Source organism: Merops nubicus, unplaced genomic scaffold (assembly GCF_000691845.1).
Source record: "Merops nubicus isolate BGI_N331 unplaced genomic scaffold, ASM69184v1 scaffold37637, whole genome shotgun sequence".
Lineage (NCBI taxonomy): Eukaryota > Metazoa > Chordata > Aves > Coraciiformes > Meropidae > Merops > Merops nubicus.
Genome location: NW_008619456.1, coordinates 100,316 through 121,304, shown reverse-complemented (window position 1 = coordinate 121,304; position 20,989 = coordinate 100,316). Strand labels below are relative to the sequence as shown.

At 41.8% G+C, this 20,989-nt stretch overlaps 1 protein-coding gene across 1 annotated transcript in view; it reads right to left on the bottom strand.

The window, feature by feature from the left end:
* The window catches only part of LOC103776280 (kalirin-like), a gene marked incomplete at both ends in the record, with an annotated part of 65,531 nt that overhangs the window by 573 nt on the left and 43,969 nt on the right, over positions 1 to 20,989 (bottom strand).

Sequence of the window (20,989 nt, the reverse complement as noted above, 5' to 3'; positions counted from 1 at the left end):
CTATAAATAAAGTTTGTGAATGTTACTTTCAAATAGCTAGTTCACTTATATTTCCTACATCTGTCCAATTCCAAAGTCAGAATTCAGTCTATCTTCCACTTATTATTTTTGGGATGAAGAAAGAAAAAGAAAAAAAGTATTTTATTAATATCTATAAAGAGTTCACATTTCAACTCCTCCTGCTTCCAAATTACTTCCAAGCAAAACGGATAGCTCTGTACTTCAGACACAGATAGAAATATATTGAGTAAAGCTGATTAAACTCATTCTTTATATGTAGCACATTAATGTGGCATTTCAATCTGCGGCACCTTCATTCATTATAAGCTGTCACAAGTCAGCTAGGAGACAGTGTGTTTCTGTTCTTGCTTGTTTTGTGTTGTGTTAGAGACTAAATGCATCCAAAGTGAGACCCTTTCATTCCTTACTCCTGGCTAGAGCTCTGCAGGCTTTGCAACCTCAGATTTCTTCTGAGTGTTTCTGTTACAGAACCCTTTCAAACTATGTTCCTTCATCTCCATGCCAGCAAGCTGGGTAACTGTCCGTTAATAAGGACTCTTTCATAATTAAAAAAACCCCGATTTATTAATTCATTATAAGGAATGAAAAACTAATTATAGAGAGAGGTCATATATATAACAGGTCAATACAATCCCTGATGTTACAGAAAGTGTTTTAGGATGAAAAGGCAAGGGATGCAGCTCCTAAGCAACCACCTTAAAGTCAGAGGTTCAGTCCAGATCTTTGTTATAATATTTACATGTCCTCCAGTCAAGAGTTGTTTTAGCCTTCAGCACTGAATAACACATTTTTGACCTGTGACAGCTGAAGACCATTCAAAGCCCACTGGTTGGGCAATGTAGGGTGCTGCAGGCTCTCAGGGTCAGTTACTGGTTCCCTGTAAAGATGGTGCTTCTACGAGTACAGAAAAAGCCCTGAATGGGTCACCTAAGATTCCAGCAATGAACTCAGCATTTCATGCCATGCACTTGATTCAGCATGGCAGTGCACCGCTTTATGCAGGGGATTTGCAGAATAATATTGAGCATCCCTTTCCTCAAAGGGCAAATAAACTTTGCAAGTGCTCCAGTGCCACCAGACACTTTATACTGACCTGGTCCCAAAATGTCATGTATGCCTGACTTCTTAATCTTTTATTTATGAAAATATACTTGCATCTACAGTCTATACTTGCTTGAATTTTGTGTTGATGAATAGTCTTAGAGGCCAAATTTGGTTCAAGTTACAATGATGCAAGTCCAAAGTAATATCATTGACATAGTTACTTTCTCATTTGTACCCACGGACGTGATCACAATCAGGCCAATCACTTTTTTTTTTTTTTTTTTTTTTTTTTTTCCAGAAAGTATAAATAACAAGGTTTTTGCAAGGCTGAGGTCAGGGGTTTCAAACATTACTGCCAATTAAACAGAATGAAACAACCTACTCTAAACTGAAGACACCCCTAATGCTTTCTCATTGGATTCCTTTTTCTCATTTTATTAAGATTTAATAAGCAACAAAATCATTTGCCACACTTGTGGGCTTAAAGAACAAAAAAGCTATAAAGCAAATAAAGAAAAAAAATCCATAAGAGCAAAGTTCATGTTCCAACAACACGATTTTACATCCCTGCTGAGAAACCGACACAGATTTCTTTAAGGAGATCTATGTTTGATGTGAACATTTTCTAATGCTTTAAACAACTTAAAGACATTCAAGGAGAATAAAACTGGCAACAACCCACTAAAAATAAACAGCAAATCTAATATTTTATGCTCAGCAAAGCTGAATCAGGATCTTTTTAAGACAAGGAATTTAAACCCGTAATCTATCATTCTGTGGATAGGGAGTATTTCATCCATCCATCTATACACATATTATTGGATGAGACTCTAGGTTAAGTTAAACCACCCTTCTGCCTTTTAAAATACAATAATAAGCTACCAAGAAAAAAAAATAAATTTAAGATATTATTAATCTTTTTGTCTTGATTAATCAACAATCACAGCTGAAAGGATGACCTCTAAGAATGTTAAGCAACACTGAACAATAGCCATCAATGGTGAGATCTGTACCACCTTCCAAAACAGCATGGTTTTTAAACTTCTATTCATGGACAATAGCAGATTTTGGAAGAGACTCAATTTCAGTTTAGAGTTTGAATCTTTCTATTATCCTTTACATAAAAAAATTACTTTGGTTTCAGCTGGCCTACGCCTGTAGCAAATTATCCCACATCAATATGGTCTGGAGTGTCTCCCCGATTCTCTCAAGTCTCGCTTGAAAGCCCAGAGAATTAAGAGTTTTGAGTTTCATGTGGCTTGGAGCAGGGACAAAATAAAGGAAAATGCCTAGGAATGAGTGCAGAGTAAAAAGATGCAGATTCTGTATGATCTGATGTAGGGTTAATGATGCACTTTGCTCTGTAAAAACCTTTGTTGCTCTTGAGTCTTAATGGGTCATAAGTGTTTACAACCACTCTTGCTTTATACAGGAACCAGGGCTTTGCAAGTCTGAAGTCATGTCTGCTTTATGCAATGCATTACTGTATCTAGATACCCAAACAAGTTCCAGAAGGATGGGTACATCTGCATGGCAGAGTCCAGTGCTGTGGGGAAGTACTGACTTAACCCTGAAAACCACACAGCCTGGTCACAGCACTGCTTGGGTTTGTCTACACCGCTTTTGTTCCAGGGCTGGTTCCTTCAGAGATTTCTTAAGCATTTCTGCTTAATGTTTATTTAACTGTAGATGTTTTCCCAAGTACCCAGAAAACAGTACTGGGTTGTCTTTGTTGCAGAGGTCTGCCATCATAGAAAACTTCGTACCTTCACCTTCCTAATCAAAGAGGCAAGGAAATAAGTATTACGCTGTCCCACAGATAATGAGATAAGCTTAACAATCATGGGGTTTAAATAAATACATACATAATAAAAAATACATACATAAAAATGAGGGTCTTACTTGCTTTTGAGATCTAATGGGTTGTGTTTTCAAACTTTTCTCTTTGACCACAAAGTCTAAAACAGACTTAAACAATTTTCTCATAATAATATGACTGGAAGTTGAGGCTCTGAAGACACCAGATGTTGGGTGACTTGTGGTGAAGCTGTGAAAGTTTGCAATGCGTGGCCAGGAGGTTTCAACGAGAACATCTGTCAACATTGTCTGGCCTGACCCACGTTACTAGCAATATTTCCTGAAAGCTTTCAAGTTAAACTTGTTTTCCACATGAGAAATACCGATGCTTCCTGTGTTCCTGAAGTGAGCATGCTGCTTAGTTTGCTTAATTAAAGAACACCATTAAGGATGTCAGCATGGCAATGACCCAGCAACTGCTACTTTACTCAACCCTGCAAGGACTGCTCCAGTTTCAAGGGATTAACCTGGGCTCATGGAAAAATGTTCAACATCCTTTGATAAGTTAGTTTCCCTGTCAAAGGAACAAGGCTTTAACACAGTAAAAGACAGGGTCTGGAGAATGTGCCCTGTGAGATGAGCTTAAACCAAACACAGTACCTCGGCTAACTGAGATTTTCTGTGTCATCAGAACATTGCTATACAGCATTGTACCAATTGATCTCATCCCATCCATGTAAAAGACTGCCCTAACAAACCTAGCCTAGTGCTTATCATAAAATTAACAGAGTCTAATTATTCCTTTGACTGACTTCTTAGCTGGAATCATGCTGACTGCCAGCGAGTTAATTCTTCTCTGAAGTCTGCTATTCCCACAGCCATGAATTCACACTGAACAGGAGCGCAGAGTAACTAGGCTTGGACACTGTATCACTTAAAACACCTGAACCAGCTGTCCTCAATGTCTCCCAGACTGGCACTTCTCCACATTGCTGAAGATAATCTAGAGACCAGTTAAGTGGTTAAGAGTTTTCCAGTGACTGAGTAGCTGGGAGGAGGGGTTAAGTATACTTAAAAGAAGACAAACTTCCAATGTGATGATCTCCTGTAGTCCCTGTTTCTGACAATACATAAAGGAAAGTGAATGCATATGCTGAAGAATGTTGAGTGCTACATTTAATTAAGAAAGTTAGTCTCTAATGAGAGAGACAGAAGAACTAAGAATTGTCCAAAGGGTCTTTGTCCAACACTTTGCAAAGACATGTACCTTAACTCATTGTGTACATGCACATTATCCACAAATTATTACACACGTTGTCTTGAGTTCACTTCACTTGAGAGTAAGGGTATCAGATCCTATCCCCAACATCAATCATGCTGGCAACAATGAGTTCTTCACCTCACATTTTGTCACTATAGTTGATGAGTTACTGGAAAACCCAGGTTACATGTTAGAGCAAACAGCACATCTCAAGCTGCTCATGAGTAAGTCCTATGGAGGGAGAATATGACTCCATACTTTCCCTGGATTTGTAACATCTGGCAGGCCTGTAAGTACAGGGTGAGAACAGCTGTATGAGAACTGAGAACCACCACACAGATGTGGAATGGCACGTATGCAGACTGTGCACAGTCCAGCCCTACCTCAGGTAAAATAAGATTTATAACACCATTTCAAATACTAACCTCTGCTCTTTGACTTTTGTCAGAGCTTGCTGAGGGGCATTGGCCCTGGATTCTGCAGCAGTGGTGCAGAGCACCACAGGATGATGTTCCCATCACATGGCTGGCAGCACGCCCTATGCTGAGTGCTATTGATGGGAGCAATACAGCCCTCACGGTTCTGGCAGCCAGGGAACTGAATATATTTATTAATGAAATTGTTTATACATGCTAAGAACAATAAATACCAAGTGTATCTAATGCTGTATACTAGGGCTGGAATTAATTATGAACCTGCTTGTAACAAATCATCTTCTCTTCAAGTTCTGAGCCATAAATGCCAAACTCATATGAGTAAGTAAGGGCAGAATGATAATCACTAGAACCACGCCGTCGTGAAGGACAATATAGGAGACATATCAAGAAAACAATCCCAAAGGGACATTCAGGTCAAGTCCAATCACTGCTTTTGGCAGCTAACCACAGTCTAAAATTTCATTTCATAAGGGGATGAAACTCCACCTGAAAACTAGTTAAATGCCACAGCTCAGCTCCTTCTATGAGAAGCAGTTCCAGAAACTTTCTCCTCCTGTTACTGAACTCTTCATATACTCTCTGGCCTAAATCAGACTCATAGCCAGTTTATACACATTTGCTCTTAGGTCAATACTGTCCTTTAAGTCAAAAAAGTTCTCCTCCTAGGTATTTAACCTTTTCCAGTGCGGACAGAGAGAGTTCATTGTCTCTCCTTTTGTTTGTTTTACTAGAGCCCAGCTTGTTTTTTTCATAAGATACACAGACTCTCTCTGCACTTGTTCTAGTTCATGGTTATCTTTCTACCCAAACTAGGGTCCTAACAGGACTTTGTGGAATGCTGTTTTTTTTTCTGGAAATACTGCGGCTGACATCATCTACAATCACCTGTGCAGTGCTTCTCACATCAACTTGAGGAAAGAAGACACAAAAATGAAAGAGCAATAGCCACTGAATAGCACCAGTACCTTTGCCATTACCTCACTATTTTTTTCTCTTGTTAGCCTCCTACAAAAATATGGACAAAGACCACAGCAGAGTTCACTGGATTGGCTCTGACAAGCACAACATGGGTTATGCTTCAAATAAGAAGAGCAAGTTCAAGAGCACTTAGGAAAAATGTGAGGCAGGATTTTGTAATAAATTCCAGTCAGTCTCACACGTAATGCACGAGGCAGAAATGTATTCTCCCACTATGCCTCCAAAAGCTGCTGACAAAGAGAAAACAAAAAAGTGAATCTAAAAGAATGTCTTACCCATAGTTGAGTAGAGAGGGTAGATGACTAATTGTATGCCAGATGAAATCCCCATTAGATCAGTGCCTTTCAATCTTTTCCAATTTGTGGACTCTATAATAATTTTCAAGTGCTATAGCAAATTAAAGCCTATGGACAATAAATCTGTTTTATCGAATACCTTTACCAACTACTAAGGAACTTAATATCCATGATCCACAGGTTGGAAAATGCTGGAGATAAGCACTCATTACTTATAAAAGAGAGGTCCATATAAGAGTCCGTGTGCATTTTGGCTTTTCAAACCTGCCCAGACAGTGTTACATTGACTAACGTACAAGAGGAAGTGGAAAGTTCCACTCGGAGGGCAGCTACAGCTAAGCAAGTTCATTTTCATAGATTTCAACAATGTAAACAAAATAAGCACACACACAGAACAGTAACTGCCAGACTCCCTCTCTAGAGGTTTACAAAGCTTCCAGCTACAAGGGCTATTTCTATCTCATTAAGTGACTTCAAGTATTCACAACAATTCAATTAAAGACAAATCAAGCCACATTCCTCACATGCCTTGCAATCGAATTTAGCCAACATTTGAACAAAAAGAGAATACCATGCAATAGATTTATTGTACATACACAATCTGCATCGATATGAGAGGGCCTGATCCTGAAAAAAATTTGCATATGAGCTACATTTACGAAAGGCAATCAATCAAGAAAGTCCTCTAGTGCTTCCAGATAAGAATCATAACTACAGTTTAACTGGAATCAGGCATATTTAGGTCACCTGTATCTCTGGAAAAGGCTAACAGAAGTGCAACATCTCCACAAAGGAGCACATGAGCAGAGTCAACATTGTAAAGAATCAGGACATTTACCTGGGAGACAGAAAAAAAACCCTCCACTCAGTCCTCTGAGCTTAACTCAGCAGAACAGAGGGTTGCTGCTGGCTGTCCAGGCTGGCTGCTCCCTATGGGATGAGGAACCAGAAATGAAGATTCAGCAGGTAGGACAGGAGCCTCATTAGTTAGAGCCTGTCCTACAGCCCCTGAGGGGAGACAGCAACCAGGTTTAATCAAGAGATCATTATGCAATTTGTGGTGACAAGACAAGTCCAAGCGTCATCTAGGAAGTCAGACAGCAGGTCAGGATTAGGTCCAGTGAGGGTAACCGGGCTCAGCCACAGCTCCATGATCTCAGCACAGGTCCACAGAGACAAGGCAGGCCATGCCACAAAATCAGCTGATAGATGAGTGCTGGACTCAGCAGGGCCTATGGCTGGGCAGGGCAGGGCTGTAGCAAAGCTGAAGACTGATATCCTATAGCTGAACTCCAAGGAGGCTCCTGGCCCACCGGTGAAGGCTGAGGAAGCCCCAGATGAGGCTGCTCAGGGCCAGTAATGCCCATCAGTGTCCACAGGGTCCTGGTACTGGGCTGGTTACACGAAGGGTAATTAGGAAAATGGCTGTTCTCAGACAGAAGTGTACTAGCCCCAAAATAAATTTTGGACTTGAAAACTTTGACAGCATATTTTTTTTCTTTTTTTTTTTTTTTTTTGTGACTCAACAAATTTGATTAAAACTACTTCAAAACAGAAAAAAAATCCCTATCTGCTCTAATTCCTATTGCTGCTCTATAAATACAGCATTAATTAAATCAAAATTCTTGTAGGTTTAAAATAGAACTTGGCATACATCTAAATGGTTTGCTAAGCCAGGGCCTAAATACAAATTTGTGTTTATTTTTGTGTTTGTCTCTTGTTTACAGATGGTGATGGACAAGCCAATAATTCTGCCAGACCTTTCCCTTTCATGTGTTCAGCACAGTCCACAGCCAGGATAAGCTGGTGTTGTTCCAGTGAGGCCAATTTACACCAGCTGAAGACTCATACCCACAGCTGTATTTGTGTAACCTCAAAGCTGCATGAGCACAGTTTTTCCATTATAAATATCTCTGTATATGATTCATAGAGTATAGTAAGTTTAAGCTACGGTACATTAAATTATTCCAGACAATGGGCCCAGCTGTCATCCCACTAGAAAATAAGCTAGATGTGTGATGTGACAAATAGCTCTGTATTAATATCAGAGCACCATTTCTAAAATACTCATGCTGAAAGCCAGAGTAGAAGATATGTGTTTTCTTCTCAACAGATATCAAACCACAGCCATGCAGAAAGTAAGCCATGTGATTCCTATAAATGCTGAATAGAAATGGAATAATTTTATTGTTGAAGGTGGGAGAAAATTACAGATACTGAACGCATAAATATGACTAATGATATCTGGGCATATTTCATGCATCTGCGTGTTTGCTTTGCTTTTTTGAAATATTGTACCTTTCCACCACACTTAATGACATCAAACACTCAAGCATTCCTGGAAAGGATTTGCTGTTCCTTTAAATGAAAATGGCCTTTCCTGGGCACAGATCATCTACAGAGAACTCTTGTCATCTAAGTGCAAATTAATTCATTGGCTGGATAGGAAATGTAGTACTAAAAGAGATAAACAGACAGCAGCCTCATGAATGGAAAAAACAGTGTAAAGATCAGGGTGCAGCCGTAGATGAGGGATCTTCCTCTCAGTTTTCAGAATCTGTCGGATACAATTTCACTCAGGTGAAAATGCTGTATGACCTCAGTGACATTAGAGAACCTAGTTCTATTCCTGGCTTAATGTGCAACATTCCTCTGATTCCAAATATCTGCCATTAAAAGCAAAACAGCCAGACAGATGTTTATTGCTTTGTATCAGAAGCTTGGCATTTCTCCCACCAAAATACCCGTGTCTGGGGTCCAGAGATACAGCTGTGGTGTAATCACAGGTTTAAACTCCCACCATGTCAAGACGCTTTGGGGCTGGAGCGAGGATCTCTGCATAAATGGAAAGCCAAGGACTTCAGCTTTCTGCTGGATTTTGAGGCGTCCAGCACTCCCAATCTCTGTGCACTGGCTATTTCCCCATCCCAGGAATCAACCAGCTCAATGTTTTCCCTCAGCATCAGCAAATCTGGCAAGCTGGGAGGGTGGACAGTGTCCCCACCTGGGGACACACTCCACAGACTGTGCTGGGCCTTGCCACCCCTCAGCAGTGCCCCTAGTATTCATGGGGCTGCCTTAAGACCTACCTCACTGAACAGGCGTGTCAGTAAAAACCTTAAAATCTGACTCAACCCTCACAGTGACTTCTGCTTTAACAGCCAGTTTGTCTGGGAGTGAGGGCACTTGCGCGTTCCCCCGTGCAGCGGGGGCAGGTGACGGGTTGTGCATCAGGGCAGCGATGGGATGGGCTGTTCAGAGGCCAAGAGCCACCCCAAGATGGTCCTGGATGGTTGCCGCCAGGTCTGGCACTGAGGGGGGCCCCACCGCTCAGGGAAAACCACCGCAGGCCAGAGCCTGGCCATGGCGCCAAGGTATCCACCAGCCGGGTAAGAGTCTGGAAACAAGGCACTAGGGAAAGCAAACAGCGGTTGCTGAGGGCTGGGGATGCTCTGTGTGGTCCTCCACGGCAAAGGGGGCAGGGACAGCCCTGAGGGCTGGTGGGTGGCCCAGGGCAAAGACCCTGAGGAAGGGCAGGAGAAAAATTTTAAGAATCGGAGAACAGCTACAACAGCAGCAGAAAGGAACATGTGTAAATATTAACCCTGTCACCCCACTGGAAGAATTTTGATGGGCTGGCTACAAAACATGACAAAAAACATGGAAACTGAGTATGGGGAAGAAAAGGTGTTTATGGGACTGTGATCTACTTTTTCCTTTCAACATCCAAAATGACATCAAAAGTTCGTGTTGATTAGCAATAAATTGAGAAAAATTCCTCAGCTCGAAAGCATTTTGCTTGCAATACCTTTTCAGCACCTGTGTAGGATGTAAGGCATCCAGGATTTTGATGCCATATAATATGGAGGGTTCTTGCAATACACGAAGGCTCAAGAAAACATTTCCTAATTAGTTTTCATAACATGTATGATATGGAAGAATAAAACTCAGAGTGACCTGGTTTAAAATAACACTGATGCTCCTGGAAATGATCCGCAGACCATGTTCCTAGTTTCAGCTCTTAAACCATCACCAGCTCCTGAGGAGGCAACCTCCCAACTACACACCCACCCTAAAGTGTTCCTTATGAATAGTTATGAAGATTAATTTAAGATATACTTTTAAGACCCCAAGCTCTGCCAAGTGTGGGCCATTTAAAGCATTCCAGTTGGGCAAAGAAGATATTGATTTAGGAATAATCGTGTGGCTACATCTAAAAGATGCTGCACAATAAGTCTGTGAACCTCATGCATAGTTTAATTACATTATTTCCTGACAGCTAGGCTCTTATCACCTAACCTTCTTGAGAATCAAGCAATAAACAAAAGCAGCTTTCTTCTCTTTTTCTGTATGTGCAAGCCTCTTTCTTATCTTTTTCTAGATGTGTGGGTTTCGTTGCCCTTTAGAGCATTTGGGTCTTCTTGTCTTCATTAGTTAAAGCAGAACTTCAAGGTTATAATATGTTATATTCATCCTTAAAAATTAATTTTAAGTCTGTATTCAGATGCCAGAATAGTTCCTCTTGCCATACTGTTGAGGGGAGCATTCCTATGCCTCCCAGCGGTGCCAAATTGGAGAAGCTGAAACAGCCTCTAAATGCTCTCTATCAAAATTGGCAAGCAAAATAAAGAGGAAATTTGTGCAAATGCAAAAATATTCCACCAGAACATACTGCCTTCAATTATTTTTGGACCCATTCTAATGTTCGTGGAGGAAGCAAGAGGAATAGAAACTGCGTATCCCGTGTCGGCAGCAGGAAACTACAAATAGCACAGCACACCATGTTCCAGCTCCGGCAGCAGCAGAGCTTCAGAACCATTTCCTTACAGTCAGGAGCAGGCGGACTGGGATGCAACTGCTGCCAGGGGCTGGAAACATCCAGCAGGAACTACGCCATCGCTTGGTTAATGTTCTGCCCTCTTGCACTGAAAGGTCACAAGTGTGTGGGACGATCCACTGCAAATGGGATAGAAAGTGGCCCCCAAATGCTCTAACTATGCTATAAGGCACACTTAGCATGAAGGAAATGCGCAAGTTTTCCACATCCCTAGTTGCAGCACTAGAACAAGGCATTGTTATTGTTTTTACGTTCCCATTAAAAAGATCAGGTTCAATTCCAAGTGCTGCAGAGGCAACACGTTCAGCTGCCTACAAAAAAAAAAAAAAAAAAAATCAGATCTGATAGCACAGTGAAGAATGAATTGATAAAGAAAGATGGAAAGCACTGAGATATCTATTTTATACATCAGATCAGGACTCCCACTTCAGAACAGGCTTCTTGTATGACGGGAGGCAAGGCAGTTAACCCCTGTGGTTTTTAATACCCAATTTTTAACTTTGAACTTTGCATCCTTTGCACTTTCATTTTGCTGCTCCAAAGCTTATCCAGCTCAACAGCAATCAGTCTCTGGCAGATGACTGCCCTTCCTGATGGACAGCTGTCCACATCTGAAAAATCAGCACCACAAATGCCTTGAGAAGATTCTTGTGTGCTTTGCTTGTGGAATTTGAACTCAGGTCATGGAAGCATTATGGGAGGAAGCCTGTACCCTCAGAGCTGTCAAACCAGCAACAGAAACAGAAATGTCCATGGCAGACTCCACAGGGAGTCCTGACCCCTCCTCCACAGGGAAAGAAATGATGGTTGCAGCAAGGGTAGGTGACATTCACCACTAGAATAACATCCACCAGAAAGAGGATTTCTGATGTATTTTTATCCAGTTCCTTGTACTGCTCTGCTCAGTGAGCAAGGCAACCCCACACTTCCTCAAACCAGATGGCAAAACTGGGTTTGTAGCTGCTTTCAGTTGTAGGAGCAGCACAAAGCAGTTGGTGCGTACTTGTGAATTTCTCCTGTTGTTACCAGACTTGTCCCCAAGCTTCCTACTGGTGGATGGAAAGGCAGAAAAGCAAATGTTCACAATGCTATTGGCACATAGGGGAAGACTCCCTGTGGCCTTCATTAATATATAAGAAACTAGCAGGATACAAGCTTGACACTGTGGAAAAGCTGCAAGCTCCTTTTGGAGCATCACTAATAATGAAGACATTTTGATTTTACAATCCAATTAGCAGAAATGATCTCTGTTTGTGCTTTGAGGGAAGTTAAAACTTCTATAATGATCTACTGGTCTTGCAAAGATCTGTTCTTTCCTACAGATATCAAGAGCAGGTTCTTATTAAGTGTGACTAGCAGTGGTCAAAGTAATGAACAGTTCCCGCGGAGCCCCCAGTGATTACTTCCCGCTCTGGCAACTCTTCACTTCAGAATTGAGGGCAACAAATTGTGGAAGGCATTAGCAACCTGTCAGAAGCCTACTTCATATTAAACAGAGCAGATGTCAGCTAAATGCATCTTTAATTCAGAGCTATAGCAAATACTGCAAGCCCCAGCATGCAGGTTCCTGCACTGAGAGATACAGGCTATACAGGATTCATCTTTCTATTAAAGATGAAGATTTTTGCAATTAATTTATCCTTACAGATGCTGAAAAGGGTTTACCCCACCGTCCTCCAATAATTCTTTCATCTCCATGACTAGATGAGGGGCATTGCAGATTGGACACAGTTTAGCTGCTGCTCTCAGAGCCTTCCAAAGTGGAAGGTGCCGATCCCACTCTGAAATCTCTTTAGCACATGACATCTATGCTCACAGCATCACAAGGAACTGTCAACACGCACTCTGTGCACAACCACCCTTTGTTATAACATTTTTTTTTTCTGCTTCTAGGAAAACTCTGTTCTTTTGTTGGTTTAAAAGAAAAAATAAAAAAGTCTGAGACCAGATAAATCCAGTAATTTGAGGAATCCACGAGACTAAATCCTGTTTTGCTATCACAAAGCATCAGAAGAAAAATCAGTAAAAATGTATTCAGCACACCATGCTGTTTATTCAGCTGCATCAGAACACCTCATAGTGTCTTATCCATGACACAGAGCATTGATGAGCTTCAAGACAAAGCAGGAGCAGTACTCAGTAGTAAGAGTTCAATTATTTTAAAATGAAAAAAAAAAAAAAGACAAAGAATGCATTTAAATACACTCTGAAAATGAATGAAAAAAATGCTGTTACAAATGGAGTTCTTGCTGCATGCTTTTAATTCTCATCTGTTTTATTAGAGCCTCCTTTGTTCTAAGATGTGTGAACTAATTAAATAAAAGTGATTATAGCTGGCACAGGTTCATTTGGGAAAATAAACAGAATTTTAGGAATAGATATACAGCTTCTCCCTTTGATATGAATTTCCTGTGTTGATCCTTTGTCCTTGATTGATGCTGTTAGAAAGGTCTGCACAAAACATCTTAAATGAAGCAGAATATTCCCGGTACTATACTGAAGCAACCCAGGTCATGTGTGGATACGTATCTGTATTCAGTATGAATGTTTCCATACCCTTACATCTCCAAGGGCACTTTTCAGCTGCAGGTCTGCATTTCTTTGCTCGAAACAGCCAATACCGCAGCCAGATCCAGTACCTTACTGTGATAGGTGCCATACAAACATGCACTTAAGCGTTGTTCATGCACCCAGCTCAGTCTCAGTTTAAGCCTCCTTTCCATATACATAATTATATTTCTGTCATCTTAATATCTGATATTTTAAGATGGTGTCTGTTTATTCAGCAGTTTGGGGACCTCTCTGCATGCTTTTTCTGTGTTCTGCCTGGTATTAGAAGTTCTATGTCAGAGCAAACACCTCAAGATGAACATAAGGCTTGTCCTCTCTGCTTCAGTTTCAGAGTGGGCTGAAATATAAAGGATGGCACAAGAGGACATAAGTCCATGGGCCTTGATGAGGTGCACCCAAGAGTACTGAGAGAACTGGCTGACGTTGTCACTCTACCACTCTCCATCATTTTTGCTAGATCGTGGCAAACGGGAGAGGTGTCTGAGGACTGGAGGAAAGCCAGTGTCACTCCAGTCTTCAAAAAGGGCAAGAAGGAAGATCCAGGAAACTACAGACCAGTGAACTTCACTTCCATCCCTGGAAAAATGATGGAGCGGCTCATTCTGGAGGTCATCTCTAAGCACATGGAAGAGAAGAAGGTTATCAGGACTAGTCAGCATGGATTTACCAAGGGGAAATCACGCTTGACTAATCTGATAGCATTTTGTGATGTGGTGACTTAACAGGTAGATGCTGGGAGACCAGCTGATGTAGTCTACCTTGACCTTAGCAAGGCATTTGACACAATCCTCCATAACATCCTCCTGAGCAAGCTCAGAAAATATGAGCTAGAGGAACAGGCAGTGAGATGGGCTGAGAATTGGCTGCACGATAGAGCACAATGAGTAGTGATCAATGGTGCCAAGAGAGACCTGTAACCTGTAACTGCTGGAGACCTGTAACTAGTGGAGTGCCCCAGGGATCAGTGCTGGGTCCAGTCCTGTTCAACATCTTCATTAACGACCTCCATGATGGTACAGAGTGTCCTCTCAGCAAGTTTGCTGATGACACGAAACTGGGAGGCTTGACTGACACACCTGAAGGCTGTGCTGCCATTCAGCGTGATTTGGACAGGCTGGAGAACTGGGCCAAAAGGAATCAAATGAAGTTCAACAAGAATAAGTGCAGAGTCCTTCACCTGGGCAGGAGTAATAAAATGCACCAGTACAAGTTAGGAGGCTACCTGCTAGAGAGCAGCCCTGTGGAGAGGGACCTTGGAGTCCTGGTGGACAAGAAGTTCTCCATGGGACAGCAGTGTGCCGTGTGGCCAGGAGGGCCAGTGGTATCCTGGGCTGCATTAAGAAAAACTTGTCCAGCAGAACAAGGGAGGTCCTGCTCCCCCTCTTCTCTGCCCTGGTGAGACCTCACCTGGAATATTGTGTCCAGTTCTGGGCTCCCCATTTCAAGAGGGACAGAGATCTACTTGAGAGAGTCCAGCGAAGGGCTACGAGGGTGACTGGGGGACTGGAACGCCTGCTGTACGAGGAGAGTCTGAGAGACCTGGGGCTTTTAGTCTGGAGAGGAGAAGAATTAGGGTGGATCTAATTACTGTGCATAAATAGATGAGGTCTGTGTGTCAAGAAGAAATGGGCAATCTCTTTTCACTTACGCCCTGCAATAGGATGAAGGGCAATAGATACAAACTGGAGCACAGGAAGTTCCACCTCAACATGAGAAAGAACTTCTTTACTGTAAAGGTTACAGAGCATGGGAACAGGCTCCCCAGGGAGGCTGTGGAGTCCCCTTCCTTGGAGACTTTTCAGACCCATCTGGATGCGTTCCTGTGTGACCTGCCCTAGACTAGATGGTCCTGCTCTGGCAGGGGGGGTGGACTTGATGATCTCTGGAGGTCCCTTCCAACCCCTAACATTCTGTGATTCTGTGAAGGGGATGATCTTCTATTCACATGGCAGCTTATTTAGATTGATAGCTGGCTTTCTTTCCTGGTATTGGCAGCCCAAGTCTGCTTTTATTAATGGGGAAGAACAGTTGTCTAGTGAGAATCTCTATACCAAAAAAAGGTACCATATGCTAAGGGAGACTTCAGATTATAAAAGAAAGCATTTTTCACTGGCAGTACGAGACAGTAGATGCCAGATATGGAAACAAGTTCTCAGGAGAGAACAGACACTATGTGCTTTTGCAAGAGTCCATATGCATGAGAAAAGAGAGAAAAAGATGCTATAGCAACTTAAAATACTTTGACTAAATGTTGCTTTTGAGCAACGTCTATTTCCAGATCCATAAACATAGAGATCTGTAGATTTCTTCTATAGATTAAAAACAAGAACCAAGTGTGTCAGGAACATTTTCAAAGCTTGTTTTTCTTATAATAGAACTATTGCAAGCCCTGCAATTAATTGCCCATAATGTTGCAAACGTGTACCGACGTAACTGGGATATTTGGGGGGGGGGGAGGCACTGGCAGAGACATCTGGAAATAAGGTCCCACTTCTGTCTGTGGGTGGCAAAGTTGCTGACCCTGCCATCAGTAAGGCTGGAGCCAGGCACAGTAGCCAGAGAGGATGGCTGCAGCTCCTGCGTGTAGGGCTCCAACAGCACGGGCTCACTGAACGCCAGCCAGTGGGAACTCTGTTACAGGGACCCTGAGTCTCTCACTGAATTCAGCAGAAGCTGAGGTCCTCTCTGCTTTACAAGAACAGGCCTCTGTCTTGACTTGTCTACTAAAAAGCATCTCGAGTGCCAAAATGCAGTCAGGTTGGGGTTGCAGTTAACTAGCCTGAAACTGAGTTGTTTCACCCAATGAAGAGAGAAGCAGCTGCTTTGGACTGAAGGGTAGGTACCAACAACAAAGTGAGTCCTCCTGATCTCTGAGAACTCTTTCTGGGACTATGGGTAAGTGATTTCTTTTATGCTTAGCAGTAAATTTTTGGTCACTCTTCTTATAAAGCTCTCTGCAAACACATGCCTGTTCACAACCACAGACCCCAGTCCAATGCCTTTCCCAGTCAGTGTCTGTACCCCAAGGTGTCTGTCCTTCCTCTGCACAGACATTCAGAATAGGCTAAAGATGAATGTAACGTGCTTAAATGAGCCTCTCCTAGACTCTCAGTCAAATGTCTCTGCAGAAGACACTAAGCTTATTGACTCCTTTTATTGCAGAAGTCTTACAGGGCTTATCTCAGGTCTAACAACACACCTTGTGTTCAAAATCTCCAGGAAAGCTCACTTACTGTGCTGTTGTGATATCCATGGAGTAAGTACTTAGATGGAAAATCCAGGGCCTGCTGAGTTCTGTACACCAATGTGCTGTTCATGTAACTTCAACGAAATCTAAATCCGATACAAAAATCCATGTCTAATCTATGCTTATTATGCCTGTATGATTATTACTGTGAACTGTTAAATACCTTCCATTCAGTAACAAATCCTTTCATGGGGAAACAGCACAGGGGGCACATATACTTGGTGCAAGACGCTAAGAATGTGCTCTTGTTATTAATTCTGATTCTGGTTCTTTCCCCTCCTAATATGATTCCTGTCTCCTCCCCAGCCCTAATCAACCACCTCCCCAGAACTCACTGACTTTGTATTTATTTCACATATGACAGCTTCCTCCCTCAGATCCTCAGTCCTTCTGACTGGCTTCTTAGTCTCATTCCCTGGGACACATCCCCCTTACAGTAATTTCTAAGCCAACACTTTACAGGAGATCTTGGAGGCAATTGTATTTATGGCGCACAGAACAGATCACAGAAACGGAGTACTTCCAGCAGTGAAATAAGAGAGGGGAAATGGTCCTTCACAACATGGATTTTATCTCAGTCAGAAGAGTCCATGCCTTTTGGCATTACACAAATCCTTAAGGGTTAATATGACACGTAAATGGGAGAACTCTATCTTCTGCTTATGCATCTCTTCCAGGGTGTTTTGACTCTGCTAGAAGAAGAAAAAGTAGAAGTGATGGGATATGAAGACAGAAGTGAAGATATTGCTTATCTTTTTAATCTTTCTTATGCTGCTTTTCCAGAAAGTCAGCTAAGACCCGTTTCTAGGAAATGCTTCCCAACTCAGCATCCCTTGACTAAAGAAGCAGCTACAATTGCTCTGCTTAATGGACTGTAATAAAATAAACTGCTTCCTATTAGCAAGAACGATAATATCATCAGATTTGTAATGCATTTTATTACAGAACATACAACATCAGAATTTTAAGGGCAATATAAGGGGAAGTAATGTATGAAATAGTTAAAGTGGATACATGCCACACAATCACAAATGCATTGATAGTTTCCCTTCTCTCAAACATAAAGATATCAATGTTTCTTTCTCAAAGCCATCTTCTCCCTATACCACAGCATAAATTTCCACATTTTGCATTCTATTATTCCATCAAAGTAATCCTGCATCTTTTTAGACAGTGTAGCTTGCAGAGCATTCCTTTCTTCTGAGGAGCATGAACCTTTGGCAGGTGTAATACTCCAATAATAAAGTGAGCATGCTTCAAATACTCAGATTATATACTTCTTGGATAATCTTCTCTCCCACTGACTTTGCTGCAGAGCTAAAACTCCTCTGTAATTTTCTAGACTCTGTATGGCGTTAAGTCAGATTCTAAACCAGGAACTCCTGAATTTCCCCTGGCATTTCACAATAATCATTAGTGGGTATATTGTGCTTCTGCTGAAAATCAATAGGAGTCTTCCCAATATTTTTGTTAGGAATGGGAATGGGACACTGGACAGGAGTATAGTACAGCTGGTGTATCTGTGATTTTCCTCCTTTAGAAATCAAATGCCCCACTATTTATTTCACTAAAAGGGGGCTGAGTTTAATAGCACCTATCCTTTAGAATAACACAGAAGCTCCCTTAACCGAGGAGACCAGACCTAGGGAGAGGCCTGAAGCAGTGCTGTGTGTGAGAAGGCAGGGATGCAGCATGTGCTCCTTGGTGCCACAGTCTCAGTGCTCACACTGGCACAGGGAGTTGGATGAAGAATTGCTGCTATTGTTACTCCACTCTATTCTCCCTCAACCATTTTGTTTACTCCCTCGCTTTCCAAACTTATCTTCTGTCATATGAGCTTTGCATGTTACCACATTCCAACCACACTTGCACTTCCTGAAATCTTTCTGTCATTCCAGGCTGGTTCCACCACCTGGGAAATGGGAGAAACAGCTGCCGTGGGGTAGAAGCTGCAGGGCATGCCCTCCGCTCCCTCTTGCTGCAGCCACCCGCAGAGCAGCAGTACCACGGCAGCCCCCAGCAGCCAGCACAGCCTCCCACACCCTGCTCCACAGAAAAAATCACAGAGGTGTGTTTTTCAAAGGGAAGCTTTAGTATGGATGAGGCAGATGGTTTTGACCGCAAGCCTGCTAGTTCACTGTGCTTTGAAGACTAGACGTGGTTTGCCACTAGACTTTCTACAAAGCTGGCCCTATCCAAATAAAATGTTTATCCTACCACAAACTTCCAGTGAAATTCACTTGTGGCATTTTGTAACTCTCATTGCCATCTTTTGGAATTTGCCTTTGTATAGTAGACTGTAGAAAGTCAGGAAGGAATAAGGGGAGGTGAAGACAGAGGAACATGCAGAGGCTCCTCTGTCTCCTTTTGGACGCTGACCCCAAAGATACTACAGACACCTGCTCTTTCTTTGCTATGGTGTTACAAGTTCACAGTACAGAATCCTTGGTTTGGTCCAGGTGATGACTGTATTATTTATACTTAACGTGGGCAATGCTGATTACATCATGATAGCTGTTTTTCATTCACATGCATGCTGAGGTAGTCAAATTGATATGGAATCAATCCAGAATGATGGGGAAATTCCTACAAAAGTCAAGTTGGGTGCCAGTTACAAAGTATTTCCAGAAGAGTTGGAAGGTGCAGAGCGTAAGGATACGTTTTTGTCTTTTTTGGTATTTATTCAAGTGCAAAACATGACTCTTGCCTGAATTCTTCTCTCTGTCCAGATTTCAACCAAATAATTAGGATGTCTTAGATAGTTCTAATAGTTAGAGCTATGCTGATTGTAGGGTTTTTGTTTTAAACAATATTCATTTTAGACTGGACTACATTTTTTCATGCTACTCACTACTAAAAATACCCTCCCTGTTACCCAGTAAAACTACAGTGAAGCCTTAGTTCTAGTTTCAGAATTATATATATATATGTGCCTATATATGTATGTATTAGTTGCTGAGGAATGAATTTGTTGAATAGTGAGGGTCAGGGCTGCACCCATGGCTGAAATGTGTTCTTTATCAGCAGATCATTACAGTCAGCACTGCTCAGCATGTGAACTTCCTCACACCACTCTGCCAAAGCTCCCCACATGGCTGACCTGCCTGCTGACTTGAGCTTCAGGGAGCTTCCAGTCTCCATCTGGGGTTTCAATCTCACTGTACTGCTTGTGCCTATGTGATAGACCAACTTTTCCTTTCACTCGGCCCCAGCACAGGAAAATAAACCCCCAAAGGCCTGACTTGGAGACAAAGTTTCTCCACAAACAGCTCTGCTTTCTCTCACAAATTTGAGTGGGAGAAGACCAGGGTGTAACTGCCACCCCCTCCTTTCATTTTGCCAATAATATGAGCTGCTCAGCACACAATCATACGGACCTTCTGTAAATTGTAATCCCTGTAATTTGAATAATTGGTGTGTCCAGGCAGTGACTGTCATTTATAAATGTTCTAATAGAGGGGATCTATAGGAGCAAAAAAAAGTGGATTGGTTTGCTTTGAACAACTGGGGTATTTTAATACCAAGGGGTTCAAAAATAAACCTGCTTTAAAATACTGCATATTTTTCCTTCTCAGGTTCCCCCTTTTTTTTTTTCTATCCCACCTTTAAGAACTTTTCAGGCAATGGGAACAGATGAAATTTTTAAATCAGAGGTGTCCAGAAAATAGAAAGTCCTTGTCCGTTTCCTCCTTATTAGAACAGGTTTCCTAAAATATCATCCAATGACTATACAGAGATATATTAAAAGACTCTGAAATCTTATTTATATTCAGAATTTTATTGTTGGAGTTTGAGCTTTCACAGGGTATTAGAGTTGTCATTTGACTACCCTAAATGACATATCCAGGTTATATGGAAAGAGCTGTGCCTCTCCCCAGGAGATGAAGACTGTCCTGGCTCTGCTACCGTACCTAATTGTAGAGGGTAGAGTGCAACTGAGCAAATGGAGGTACCAGGAAACTTTAAGATTCAATACACAGACATACTCTGGTGGCTATTTATACAGGAGAGACAGTGCTCAGGCTGGATTTAGCTCTGAACATTTTATGATAACAAGCACTTTCCAGTCTGAGATGGTCAGACTACTTCAAAGAGATCTGCAAAAGGCAGCTAAGGAAAAGAAGTACGTCAATATTTTACATCAGTGTACATGTGTGAAATGTAAAGTAAAAAGGTCTGCAGCCTTCCCTGGAAGAATTTTAGGGACTCACAAACTGAAAAGATTTTAAATATTGATTTGAGAATATTTGATTTGAGTATTCAAAATTATTTGAAAATATTTTCTATTCTTTGGGAAAATGTAGTAGTCAACAAAGGCGAGCAGAGCTACATGGAGAAGCCAAAGCAAGACTGTGTGTTTAGTTACTCTAAGGTAGATGAAAAAGAGCTTTTGAGAAGATCAAAATGTCAGTTTTGTCAATCAGGAATTGCTCAAGACAGCCAATGTTGAAAAGGAAGGAATCATATTCTCCCTGCTTCTTCCTTCACCTCAGAAGTTTC